At 37.9% G+C, this 14,063-nt stretch overlaps 1 protein-coding gene across 9 annotated transcripts in view; it reads left to right on the top strand.

Annotated features, from left to right (window-relative positions):
- EMC2 (ER membrane protein complex subunit 2) overlaps positions 1–14,063 on the top strand; it is a 540,022-nt gene that overhangs the window by 227,403 nt on the left and 298,556 nt on the right. For all 9 annotated transcript variants that reach the window (XR_015725757.1, XR_015725760.1, XR_015725759.1 and 6 more), the window contains one exon: positions 9,059–9,177. The gene's annotated coding sequence lies outside the window, so the exon portion shown is untranslated. The remainder of the gene's footprint in view (positions 1–9,058; positions 9,178–14,063) is intronic.

Below are 14,063 nucleotides of genomic sequence, written 5' to 3'. Positions count from 1 at the left end.
GTCAGGCTCCACGTTCAGCGGGGAGTGTACTGGCGATTCTCTGTCTTCCTTTCCCTCTGCCCCTCCGCCAACGCGCACTCACTCGCTCTCTCTCTCTCAAATAAATAAATAAATCTTGAAAAAAAAAATCAATGTTTAATGTCCTTGTCCTCTCCTGCTGTTCTTGCTGGATCTCCACCCCTTAATGTGTGAGATCACAGCTCACATGCTCAGTTTCAGCCAGGACTGCTCCCAAGGCTTACAATTCAGTTTCTCTTCACCTATTCAGCCATAGTTTCTCATCTATACCCCCAGGTGGTTGGGTTAAAAGGAGCTTCCATTCTCAAGCCCCATTGTGTGACAGAATCAGAACCTCTCCCACAGCCATTTAGTCAAAAGGTGAAAAACTCAACTGCCTGCTGGGTTCCAGAAAGTAAAAGAAATGAATGAAGCAAAGAGAGTAGAAATATATATCTTAGTGGCAGACTTTGAAAGCAAACTGCAGAGCATGTACTCTGGCCAAAGTAATCCATATTTATATGTGAAATGTCCTAACTTTTAAGTAGTTCACTAATTTTAGTTGGTTCACTGAAACAAGGAAAATACAATTTGTGGAGGGCAAAGGAAACATAACTTGACTCATGAGCAATTTTTTGATAAACCTCCAATCTAGCAGTGGTTACCAGTACAGTATTACCTTCATTAGTTTTCCCTGGTGGCTCTCAGTGCCCTGATCTGCCCGCACACCTTAGATAAGAATGTCACAATTCGCTGGAGGCTCTAGGAGTACTGATCTTCCAAAGCAAAGGGTCTTATTAGGTTGCCTTTCCCAGAAGCTCCTTGGCTTCTCTGCAGGTGCATATACCTCTCTGCCATGACAATTCTGCATACCAAGGAGATGGGGTGGTGGCGAACAGTATTTAATTAAACTACTAAAGGTCCTGGAGCTCTTCCCTCAAACCAGGTGACGGCTCATCCTTTTATTACAGAGCCACTCAAATGATTCAGCCAGAGCAATGCAAATCTGCTAAAACTATACTCTCTTCCTCCAGAAAGAGATGCATATGATAAATCATGCATTGAAAAAATTAATGTTCTACTAATCCCCCATCCAAATGATGACTAGTACAAAAGCCACACATTTAAAGTGTAGGCAAACAACAAGCACAAATGTGTTCTGCTAAGAGAGAAAAAGTTAAGGGATCACAACCTCCAACTTAAAGACCAAGGTTACTTTATCCAGTTGAGAGAGTAAGGCACTGTTTTCATAGAGTAATGAATCACAGTTTTTCTGCCCCACAGAATTCTAATGCTGTCAAGTCTGGTAAGATAGATGATCCTATTTAAAGTTATATTTTACAAAGCAAAACAGATATAACTCAGTAACTGTGCATCTAATTGACTTAATTGCCTCATTTATCACATGACTTAAGTGAGCTGATGTTTTCTACTCTGCTTCACCCATGTAATTCTTGTAATATAAGAGCTGAGACATGGTGCCAGGCATGAGCGAGAAATCCTCTCTCCTGAGAAAAGATATCACTGGAGTGATGTTGGCTTTGGGTTCCAGTTTATTGAAAAATCAATGTCCATTTGTGCGACCAACACATATGGCTTTCTTCCAGGCTGATGATGGCTTCAGGAGGCTGGCTATCACCTAATGAAGTCAGATCAGCTTACCCAGCACCCAAGTTACAGTTGGCAAAGTGACTTTGTCATTAAAATCCAGTTTATCATTCCTGTTGGTGTTTTTCTTTCCATCTCACCCCCTCCTATCCATTTCTCCTGAAGCCACAGTATTGTTTTTCTCTCGGTAGATAACAGACCAATGGCTCCAGTTTTAACATTTCAAAGGGACTCTGATGCTTGGTGCTCAAAGGATAAACGACTTTTTCATATGTATGTGTCTGTCATTAAAGGCAGGAAAATACATATATGCGTAGATAGTCCGGCTCAGTCTTGACTCATAATAGATATTTTTACAAGTCAGAGCCAGGTTTGTAATAGGCTCAATTGAAATTCCTCAGGTTAGCTGTCTTGGGTAAATCAACAAGGCTAAGTTTGTCTCATGTGTTGATACATTCCAATAAACAGAGTCCAGCTGACATTTTACATGAAATTTTTTTAAAAATTAATTACCAGTAAAGTAATACCATTTCCCCATTATTAAATGGAGTGGCAGTCTAAATTGCAAAGCTGTTTTTCCCCCAGTGTTTTCTTTCCCTGGAGAATACCCCCAGAGTGATAATCACTGGCATCAGAAGCTCTGGTAAGGCAGTGGGTTGTTTTTTTTGTTTTGTTTTTTTCCCCTCTGAATCTGCCAAAAGCAACAAATAATTCTGTTAGGAAGCGCCAGCTCAGTCACTAAGCATGGTTATTAGGTTCTTATTTGGGTCTGTTACATGAAGACCTCCGTCTCTAATTGTTAGGAATGTTTTTGATTACAGGTAACAAAACTAACTGGCTGATGTTAGGGGAAAAAGAAAAAGAAAAATTTATATATATAAATGTGCAAGGATAGCAGGAGGTTGCAGAATCAATGGGAAGATAAAGAACCAGGCATAAGACTGGATATGAACCAAGGCATTTTTATGCCAAGAGGGGAGAAGCCAAGGTCTTTTAGCCCAAACAGGCTGGTCTGGGACTGCTGCCACATGCGGGACACCGTGGCTGCTTGCTGCTGCTATGAAAGAATCTAAATGTGTTCATGTCCCTTGCTAAAGAGTCACAGTCCCATGTTGGATCCTCTGGTTGATTGAGCTTAGGATATAACTTGTAGTCAAAACAAGATATTGGAAACAACAGAATATATAGTCATTTGTGCTTAGCATTCCTAAAGAAACAAGCATGTAAAAGTTTGCAATGGCTATAGCATGTCTGAATGGGTAAGTGGTATAAACTCTAGGTGATCATGGACATTTTGAAGGATTCAAGCTCACTACAACCAGTGGAGAAATGCAGTCTGCTCAGAGTCACGTTAAGAATTTTACATAAAGACACATGTAAAATGTTTCCTGTAGGAGGCATAATATATAGGGAACCAAAGGATAGGCAGTAGGGTCCACAATCTACAATCTACAGTTAGGCAGTAGAGTCTCCAATAAAAATCTCAAGGTTAGAATGAAATATAAATAGGACATAAATTCACAGTGTTCTGTAGTTGTAGAAAGGCATATCACCAAATCATTTTAGTATACACACATGTGCACACACGTGCACACACACGATTTCTGTACATATATGGAAATTACTCTTCTTGCATAGTATTTTACTGGACCAATAACAAAACTCCCATATAGTCCTTGGTTAAGGCAATATGTTTGATTCTGGTCTACAGATTTATTTTAAAAGCCTCCACGTGGGAGAAATGAAAGGAATCTGCATTTATTGAGTGTTCATAGTGTTTTAAATATCTTTCCATGTCTTATCACTTAATCACTACAACATATCTTCAAGATAAGTATGAGCTGCTCAAGTTAAAGATAATAAAGATGAAGTTCAGAGAATGTAGGAGGTTTGCCCAAGATCACATATAGCAAAAACCGATTTTGTGTGTATGTGTATGTCAGAGAGTCACGTATACTCCTAAAGCTTATGTTCTCATCTCCCACTCCTCATTCTGACTTCTGACCCCATGACTTCAGTAAAACAACTCTAAAAAAGTTTATCAGCGGTTTTCATGTGACCAAATTCAGTGGATGCCTTTTAGTCCTCAATTTATATCTTTCAGCAGCATCTCACACACTGTACAATTCTCTCCTGGAAACACTCTTGTCTAGGTCAACTCAGCTGCTATATCAAAATACCATAGACTGGATGTTTTAAACAACAGAACTTTACTTTCTCACACTTCTGAAAGCTGGAATATCAAGATCAAGGTGCCAGCAGCTTTCGTTCCTGGTGAGAACCCACTTCCGGGCTTTCAGAGGGCTACCATCTTGCTGTGTGCTCACATGATCTGCTCTTTGTAGGAACAAGAAGAGAAAGAAGCCTCTTGTGTTTCTTCCTATTCTTATAGAGGCACAAATCCGATCATGGAGGCTCTACCCTCATGACCTCATCCAAACCTAATTACCCCCTCACCACCAAATACCATCATGTTGGGGATTAGGATTTCAACATAGGAATTTTTGGAGGACACAAACATTCACCCCATGAGACCTCTCTTCTGCAGGGTGCCACATTTGCATGGTTACCCTTTTCCCTCACTGGCTACTCCTGTTCTGTACCCTTTCTAGCATTATGCATTCTTATTTGCATTCTTCTCTTCTTCTTACTCTTGGTATTCCTGGATAATTTTATCCATGCCTACCTTTAATAACTACCAAGGAGCAGATGTCTCATGAATTTTTCTCTAGACCACACCTCTAATTTTTAAATCCAGTTTAATTTACAAAGTTAGTTACTTGATATTACTTTTTGGAATAATGATACTTCAAAATCAAAATACTAAAACTGAACTTACAACCTACTCTCCCCCCCAAAAACCCTAACTAATATACATATATACATACATATGTACATGCATACACACATACTTGAAATTTTCTAGAATACTGTGTTACAAGGAGTGGCACTACCATGAGTTACATTGCAATTTTACATTTATTGACATAATTGGTGTCTGTTAGTTTATAGTCAGTCAGCCAAGATATTAATTGTGCCTCTACTACTATTCCAGTACTATTCAAAACTCAGAGTAAATAGCGGTGACCTAAACAAGCAGAGTCCCTCTGTTAAGGATTATATGACCTAGTGAGGGGATGTAGAAAATAAAAAATAAGCAGGAAAAGGGGATAGAGTGTGATTGAGAGACTTGCTGGAGCTAGGGAAGCCAATTCTGAAAAGATACCAAATGATCTGAGACTTGAATGATGAAAAAGGCAGCTATATGACATTGTTGAGGAAGAATACTCAAGAAGAAGGAGCAGCAACTATAAAGGTCTTGAGATTGAGATGAGTTTTTACATGCTCTAGAACGTAAATGTAAGCCAGTATGGCTGTAGTGTAGTGAAAGAAAAGGATAGTGGAGGAAGGTGGGGTTAGAAAGTTCTACAAGACAATGACATTCAGATTAGATCTCTGGAGTAAGAAAGAAGTAAAACAAAATAAAGAAAACTGGGTTAGCAATTGAAGGAGAAGTTATACTTATAAAAAGAGTTAAATAATGGCTTTTCCTCCTGAAACATGAGGAATAGAAAACTGGACTGGCATATTCTCAATCTTGGTATCTACTTTCATACTTTCCCTTTTTAGGGGAATTTTGGAGGCAGATGTGGTGGGCCTTTATCTGACGTCTCTAAAATCACCCTATAGTAAAAGGACAAAACTGATGAGTTCAGAAAATTGTGAGAGGACTGGAAATTTTGGCTAAAATGTTTCTTGTATACAAAGGATTGAACATAGAAATTCTATTGACATCTAATTGCTGGCATGTGCGGGCTGATAAGTGTTACCAAATGCCTTCCTAAATAAGTATGGGGTGGTGTGGAAAGAAATGTTTCTCTGTTGGCTAAATGGTGAAAGCAGTAACCTATTAAGAGAATTATTCTCAGAGACTGAATGCTAATTGATTTTATGTGCATGTCAAGAAGCCAATCAATGACAGGCTTGCCGCAAAATAGCAGAGCAAAGAAAAATATACAAAGCAGATTGTAGTCAAATGTGGAAAGCATCTGATCTTATCACTGAAAATATCTAGTTTAATGAACATTTTACCAGTTTGGTATGCATAAACTCCATAAACTGGAGTGTCTTTAATTTCAGTCTGAACAATTATAGATACATGTAAATGTTTTTAACTAAAAGAAACCAACTTTATAACTTCATAATCTTAAAAAATTGTTTATTGAAATGGAATTCATATAATATAAAATTAACTATTTTAAAGTGTATAATTCAGTGGCATTTGTACATTCACAGTGTTGTGCAACCATCACGATCTAGTTTGAAACCATATAGTTCCAAAAAGTGGAAACAACCCAAATGTCCATCAATGGATGAATGAGTAAACAAAATGTGATATATCCATACAATTGAATATTATTCAGCTGTAAAAAAAGAGTGAAGTACTCATACATACTGACATACTGCACTGTGGATGAACCTAGAAAACATACTAAGTGAAAAAAAACAGACACAAAAGGTCACATTATATGATTCCATTTATATGAACTTCCCAGATTAGACAAATCTATAGAAACTTTATAATTTCTTGTATGATGAATGATGGCTGACTTCTCCTTTAAGAACTATGAACTTTTGTGAATGTAGGGACTGTACCTTATTCTTTTGTGTTTCCTTAGCCCAAAATATACTTCCTGGCACATAGACAACCCACTGTATCAGTCAAGAACTAATAGTCTACTTTTCGTAAAATTAGAACCACGAGGATATATCTATATATCTATATCTATATATAATATTTGCAGGTATTTATCACAAAAACTTGACCTTACACAATTAATGGAAATAAGAAAAATAGTCTATGTGATGTCTAGTTTCTGAATCTAGTCCTGGAGCCTGATGTCCACATGCAGGTAGTTGGAAAGAAAAGATGGTTGTGAAGTCAAGGAAACAAATACAAACTGGAACCTATGAGTTCGAATTGGAACCCTTAAGAATGAACTGGAACCTCTGTAGGTTCTTTATCACCTCCAAGTTCACAATTTTGATGAAGGTTTTCTCAGAACCTAGTACCCCCTTGCCACAGAGCTAAACACACACCTGAACCAGGAGTTAGAGAACTTAGAGGAGGAGATGCAGTAGGATCTCCAGGAGTTGCTGCTGCCACCCTCCAGCCAGGAAGCCAGGGAGTCAGTTCCAACAGACAGGAGTTGCAAAAGCACCCTGCGCTGCACCAACCTCTTCAGCACCAGATGATAGCTAGGACTTCACTTCTACCTTCCATGTCAGTGTCTGACCTAATCCCATGAAGGAAAGATGGATGCTGGGAAATGTAGTTCAAGCTTAGCTAAATTGAGGCAATGTTAATCAATCTCCCACAATTACCAGGAATGTTTATGGAATAAATGAGTGCAAGAAACAGTGCTTTAGCAAGCATTTCTGTAACTTTCTTGCCTGCAGAGTGTGCAAAAAATCTTTTTCAAGTACTTACATAAACCAGAAAATGGATTGGGCACTTTACCAACGTGGTTGTTTCATTATATCGTCACAACAACCCTATGACATAATTACAATTTTTATTACACAGTTATTTCTTTTTTTTTAATTTAATTATACAATTATTATTATTACAAAGATGAAGGGAAAGAAGCACAAATTGTTAAACAGCAATAGGTACTTAGCTTAGGTAGCAGATAACTGAGCTAGAAAAACCAGATTTAGATTTATCCTGTTATAAAGCCCATTCTCTCTCTACTATACTGCTCTGCTCCCCATAGACCCACCTTGATTTTCTCTGCTTTATGTATAGTGAATTTTTCTGCTTCTTTCTCCTCTTTCCGTCTTCTTCCTTTTCAAGAAAAAAAAAAAGTCCCTCTTCTTCTTCCCATGTAACTGTTATTAGGGATGACTGAGTTCTGTAATGTGAACTTGTTCAGGGGTGCCTGTCAGAGATATTATGAGGCTCAGCATCAGAAAATGACAGACACCTTTCCTTTTTTTCTCTTAGGAGTGAATTATTCTCTCCCTCGTGGTCTCAGTGCTCTGCCCTCTGCTGTTAAATCCACTTCCATGCTATCAATAATCTTCCATGAAACCATGAATAAGTCAAATTCTGAGACTTTCTTCTCATCTGTTTATTGATAAGTCCCACATGTCTCCAAAAAGCGTGGTGTTTGGCAATGACATAAGGCTCGATATTATGACAAAAAGACTTAATATATATTAGCAGATTAAAGAATTGTATTATTTGCCTAAGATAAAGCATGAAAGTGTTAATAGCTAACAATTTTTAGCACTAGCCATGAGTATAGTCTGAGCTAAGAGTTTTATATGAATTCACTCATTAATCTAAATGACTAGCCAATGGTTAATTACATATTGACGCTTTTTTTAATGAAAAAATCTGAGGCTTTGAGAAGTTAAAAAACTTGCTCAGTGGGGCGCCTGGGTGGCTCAGTGGCTTAAGTGTCTTGCCTTCAGCTCAGGTCATGATCCCCGGGTCCTGGGATCGAGCCCCATATCGGGCTCCCTGCTCAGTGGGGAGTCTGCTGCTCCCTCTGCTCCTGCCCCTGCTTGTGCTCGCTCTATCTCAAATAAATAAATAAAAATTAAAAAAAAAACTTGCTCAAAGGTACAGATTAGTAAATTATCAGGTCCATTTGATCTGAAAGCCCTTGTTCTTAATTATTATGAAATGTCATTTAAAACTCCTTACCACTTTCTTCCTATTTTTTTCCAGAGGCAAGCATCAGGGGAGGGAGGTGGGTGGAGGGAGCGGGAGAGAATCTTAAGCAGGATCCATGGAGTCCATGTGGGGCTCAATCTCACGACCCTGAGATCATGGCCTGAGCCAAAATCAAGAGTCAGACGAGCCACCAATCACCCCCAATTTCTTCCTATTATTTAACAAATATCCATTGAGTGCCTACTAGATGGTCAAGTGTTTAGTAGCAGATTAAAATGCCATGGCACAGGGCAAAATGAGAAATATAGTCACAATGATATTTTTTATATTCTAATAGCTGTCTTCAAAACCAGTTTATGATATATGTAGTAATATTTGGTGAATGGAAGCCTTTCTGAAGGGTCTCTCCAAAAAAGCTGGGAATGCAGTTTTCCCCCCAAAGACCTTAAGATTAGTAGGCAGCATTTAAGTAAATCTAACAACTGCAAGTTTAATTAACTGAATTTTTAAAATTCTGCACATTTTATGTACACAAAACAAATGAGGAAAGAATATGTCTTATTTTCATAAATTTACCTTTTCATTACAATGCAGTGTGAAAATAGGGACCTATAGAATAGAAGAATCCAACTTTTGAAAGCAAATGTTTATAGAGATTTCTGCTTGTAGTACAACAGATCCACTCTCAGGCTATTTTAGATTGTGCTTTTGCTATTTGTGCTGTCATTTCCACTTTCCCGTACCTAATTTTTCCCCCTTTCATCTTAGATCTTTAGTGCAACCACTGTGGAAAGGCTGTGAAACTCAACTAACTGGACTGAGAAATGACATTAGAGAATGTAGAGCACGAGAAGGCTGGAGACCTGGCCAAAGGGATCTTCTTAAAGGTCTGTTATCTGCTTGTTTTCATACTGCACATGGGATTCTTGACTGGAATAGCCAGTGGATGTGCCCTCAGTCTAGTGTTTTTAGAGTGATGCTTTAACCTGGAGCTTCATTGCAACAATTAGAGTCACAGAGATGACTCCTCCACAACGTAGGGTGAGAACTATGTCTGGTTTAACGTAAGCTACTTTTGTGGATCTTGCATTATATATGACAGACAGATGGGTTCTGACACAAACTTCATTTCCTCCTTCACTATGTGAACTAATTTGGTTTGCTATGCCTCAGAGCATAATACCTTCTCATAGTTTGGGTTTTGCATTTTTTCATTGTACAGGGTCAACTGATTATCTTTTTTTGTTTGTTTTGTTTTTATTTTTGTTTTTATGTTATTACTGATATCTTTCTTATTTTGCAAGTATACTCAAAGTTTACTTTATCAACTGAGTTGCTTAAGGGAAATCAATTCCTTCAATATTTCTGAAGGTGATCTACTACCAGTTATCCCTTATCATGGATATCTGTCCTGGGTGTCTGGGCTTTCATTGTCTGCTTGCTTTTCCTTTTTAAACTTGACAATCTGTATCTGTCAGTGCTATGGTAATATACTTCCCATGTATTAAATGGCTGTCGTGTATTGCCTCTTGCTTTCACAGTAATCTTGAAAAGTGGTGTGATTATCTCTGTGTTACAAACAAAAACCTAGGATCTGAGAAATTTAGCTACTTTTCTAAGGTCATACATCGTGATTAAATCTATGTCTATTATCTGAATTTAAAGCTCAGAGTGACTGAAAAGATATTTTATGCATTTTCCATTGTAGTGAGAAAAGACTATTTGAATGGAAGAAAATATTTAACTGTCATAAGACATGGGGCTCTGCAGTTAGACTGCTTAGGCTAGAAACCCTGGCTCCACCTGTGTTATCTAACTTTGAACAAGTTACTTGAACTTTCTGAAATACAGTTTCCTCATCTGTAGAATGGATATTATTATATTAACTAACTTTCTGTGATATTGTGAGGACTAAATGTGATATCACATATGATATCACTGTTAAAGGACAGTGGCTGGCATGGGAAGAGTTTAGTACATGCTAGCTGCTATTACTATTACTATGGTTATTATTTATGTTTCCTAACTGAAAAGTAGTTTACTAAACAGAAGCACTCATGTCGAAGTACTTACTCTGAAGCATCAATGAAAGTTCCTCATGACTTTAGAAGTTCAGAGGTTTGAGTGTTTAACTATTTCATACCCGCAGTCACGTGGGGCCATATCTATGCTGGAAGAAAGAAAGGGAATTTTTTCTTTAAATTAGTGCTTTCCAAGTTATGGTAATATTACCCCTTTACTTCTGTCCTGACTCTGTTCTTAAATATGAAGTGGAATATTTACCAATTACCACACAATGCATGAAGTAGCCTCATCCTATAAAACCCTATTCCTGGAAAACAACCTTGGCTTGGCTTTGATGATTCTAAATGTGAGGATCAGAGTCCAAAATTGACTCCCTGGAAAGGCTGTTCAGACAGCAGTTAACAAATCACCCTCCAGCAGGGAGAATTCCCGGACAAGCTGGGCAGGGTCAGGGCTCTCACTTCCCATAAATCTCCCACCAGCCATTGCCCTTCTTTCTGGGAATCACCACCATTGTTTTCCCTCTTCTCTTAATCCCTTCTTCCCTCACTCCATCTTCACCTCCCATCCACATTCCTTCCTTCCTTTTTTTCTATTAGGGAATTAAAACAGACACCAAAACCAAATATAAAACTAACATCTCGGTATGCCCCATATCTTTGATACTATGTGTGCTATATGTATTTAAAGTTGGGAAGTTAGGACTTCAAGGGGAGGGACCACGTCTGGTCCTGCTCTGGGTGATACCTAAAACACTGAGAACTCCACACTCTACCAACGCCACAGAGCCACTGAAAAGGGTCACGTTCTCAAAACAAACAAAGACATATTCATGGGTTAATCTTACTCAGTGCCCCATGGCATTGGCCATAATATCTCATATATATTGGAGAAAAATTATATTGAAATAATAATCGTAAAAGCAATGAAAAATTGGGCCTTCAATTTGGGTTGTAGGGATAATCTCTGCAAAAGGAAGAAAAGAAGGTCCAGACACCTCGACCAACAAACACCCTCTTCTTTGCTGTAACATCTATTAAATGTGTGGTGGTCTTAATTAATTACTTAAAATATTGAAGTTAGTTCAAACTGTCCTTTTTGAATTGAGTATTTCCTGGTATTTGCCTATACTGGAACATTCCTCACCTTGGTGAGGTGAGTCAGCCTTTTCCAGTCCTCTAGCTTATTAACTGACTTTGTCCCTCTGCCAATGGTTTCCAAACACAGGAGTGCAACAAAACTTCACTGGTATGAGGTAAAATGAGAAAAATAAGGAGAATCTAGGGACTTTTTCTTAGGGCTAAATTTATATAATTGAAAGGAAGACCATTTACTCTGAAATTATGTAATTTCTATATTTTATGACAAAGAGGACTTTCTTTTATGAAAAGATCTACAAAAGAGAAAAATTAAGGAACCATGGCCTTAAACTTTGAGAAACTGCTCTAGGCCACATATGGGGTGAGGGGGGCAGGGTATATGTGTGTTTATAGCCAGGCACCCACCTCAAGGAATCGAGTAACTGGACAGTTCCTATGGCAGACTTTTGGTGGGGGACTCAGTGGGGAGTGTTAGCTCTAGTCAGATGGTTGCTAAAGCAGAGGAGTTACTGGAACAGAAGGGGCAGCTACTCCATTCTTACAGACAAATCTTTATTCTTCATATTTGCCTTTTTGGGTTGTATTTTCTTCCTCTGAGCTATCATTGGTGTCCTTTTAAACCTGATTTCACTTGAATAAAATTATTCCCTAGGGATAGCCTTGATGAATAGTCAACAAATTAAAACAGGAAATGAATGAAAAGAAAAAAAATGCTGTGATGATATTTCTAATAATAATGGTACTTAAAATGAATGTCATGGCTCAAGTTTTCTAGAAAACAGAATGCAGGGCAAGGCTTGATTGATGATGCTTTGTTTGGAAGTGCAATTTCAGGACAGCAAGAAAGAAAAAAGAAGTGCTTTCACATGCATAGTGCATTTAATCATCTCAACAGAAATAAGCAAGTTAGTGGTCTAATCAAAATTTTGAGAAGCTGCTTTTAAATGCCATTTTTGGATGTCTTTAGTGTTTCCATGGTAAATAAGTGAGTGAATGTACTCAGGCAGGTGAATGACTGGCCCAGGTGTATGTAGTGGGAGAGTTGCACAGCTGGGTTCAAAATCAGGCTTGATTCCTGAGCTGATGCGCCTTCACCATTCTCGCAGAATGGCAGCACAGGGCTTTTAGAGGAATATCTGGGACAAGGATTATTATTCTAGTTTTGGAGAAAGAGAAAATAGATGCATTGGAGAGTTTAGTAATCTGTCTAAAAACAAACTAGCAAATCAAATCCATTGTTTGAAAAGAAAGAAGAAAAATAAGAAAAATCAAATGATCATAATGGATGCAGAAAAAGCATTTGATAAAATCCAACACCAATAATTATTATTATAATTATTTTTATGATTTAAAAAAGCACAAAACTCTCAGCAAACTAGGGATAGAGGAGAACTTCCTCAACCTCATAAAGAACATCTACAAAAAGCTTCAGTGAACTTCATATTCCATGGCGAGAAACTCTAAGATTTCCCACTGAGTTTAGGAAGAGGCAAGGGGACGTCCCCTTTTGCCACTTCCTTTTAGCGTTGTACTAGAACTCCTAGCTAATGCATTCAGACAAAAAAAGGAAATAAAAGATATACAGATTGAGAAGGAAAAAATAAAATGTCTTTGTTTGCAGATGACATGATTGTCCATGTAGTAAATAAAAAAGAATCAACAAAAATGCTTGGAACTAATATGCTATTGTAGCGAGGTTGCAGGATACAAAGTTAATCTACAAAAGCCAGTTGCTTTCTTATCTGCCTGCAATGTGCAAGTGGAATTTGAAGTACACAAATAGTACTTTTGTATTATCACCCCTTCCCCAATGAAATACTTAGTTATAAATCTAACAAAATATATACCAGATTTATATGAGGAAAACTACAAAAATCTGATGAGAGAAACCAAAGCATAATTAGATAAATGAACAGTTACTTCATGTTCAATTGATAGAAAGACTCAATATCATTGAGATGTCTCTTCTTCCTAATTTGATCTGTAGATTCAATGCAATCTGAATCAAAAACCCAGAAAGTTATTTTGTGGACGAACCAATTTAAAGTTTACACGGAGAGGCAAAGACCCAGGATAGCCAACACAACACTGACAGAGAAACCAAGTTGGAGGAATGATGCTACTCAATTTCAAGACTTATTGTAAAGCCACAAGGATCAAGATACTGTGGTGTTTGTGGAAGAATAAACTGACCAGTAGAACAGAATGGAGGTGGCAGGTGTCCTGGGGAATTGAACAAGTCCTCTTGCCCCAAATTATCACCTTCTCTACCTGGTGGGTCCAGTATTAGTGACTCATTTTCTGTGTTACAAAGTCCATCTCTCTGCATATATTAAAAGATTAATCCCAGCCCTAACCCTGCTTTCTAATACAGTTACCCTTAAGAAGTATACCTTCGAGCGTAAGGTTAATTAGTGTGTATTTTGTCAGGGCAGGGAAGGCAGACCAAAATCTAGTACATATCAGGTGTTCAATATATTTGTTAAGTAAATGTGTAGATGATCAATAACTTTAAAGGACAGGGGTGCAAGGGTAAATAGTTCTGTAGGTGCACAGAATTGCATTTAGGTCGTGAAAAAGGCATGAGCCCTAGAACCTACAGGATATACGGAGAGAAGCTCTGATGATAGATTTGCCTACCTCACACT

This window comes from Ursus americanus, chromosome 9 (genome assembly GCF_024610735.1).
Source record: "Ursus americanus isolate L20-20 chromosome 9, mUrsAme1.1.p, whole genome shotgun sequence".
NCBI classification, from domain to species: Eukaryota; Metazoa; Chordata; class Mammalia; order Carnivora; family Ursidae; genus Ursus; species Ursus americanus.
Note: the sequence above shows the minus strand (reverse complement) of the source record. Positions and strands in the feature narration are given on the sequence as shown.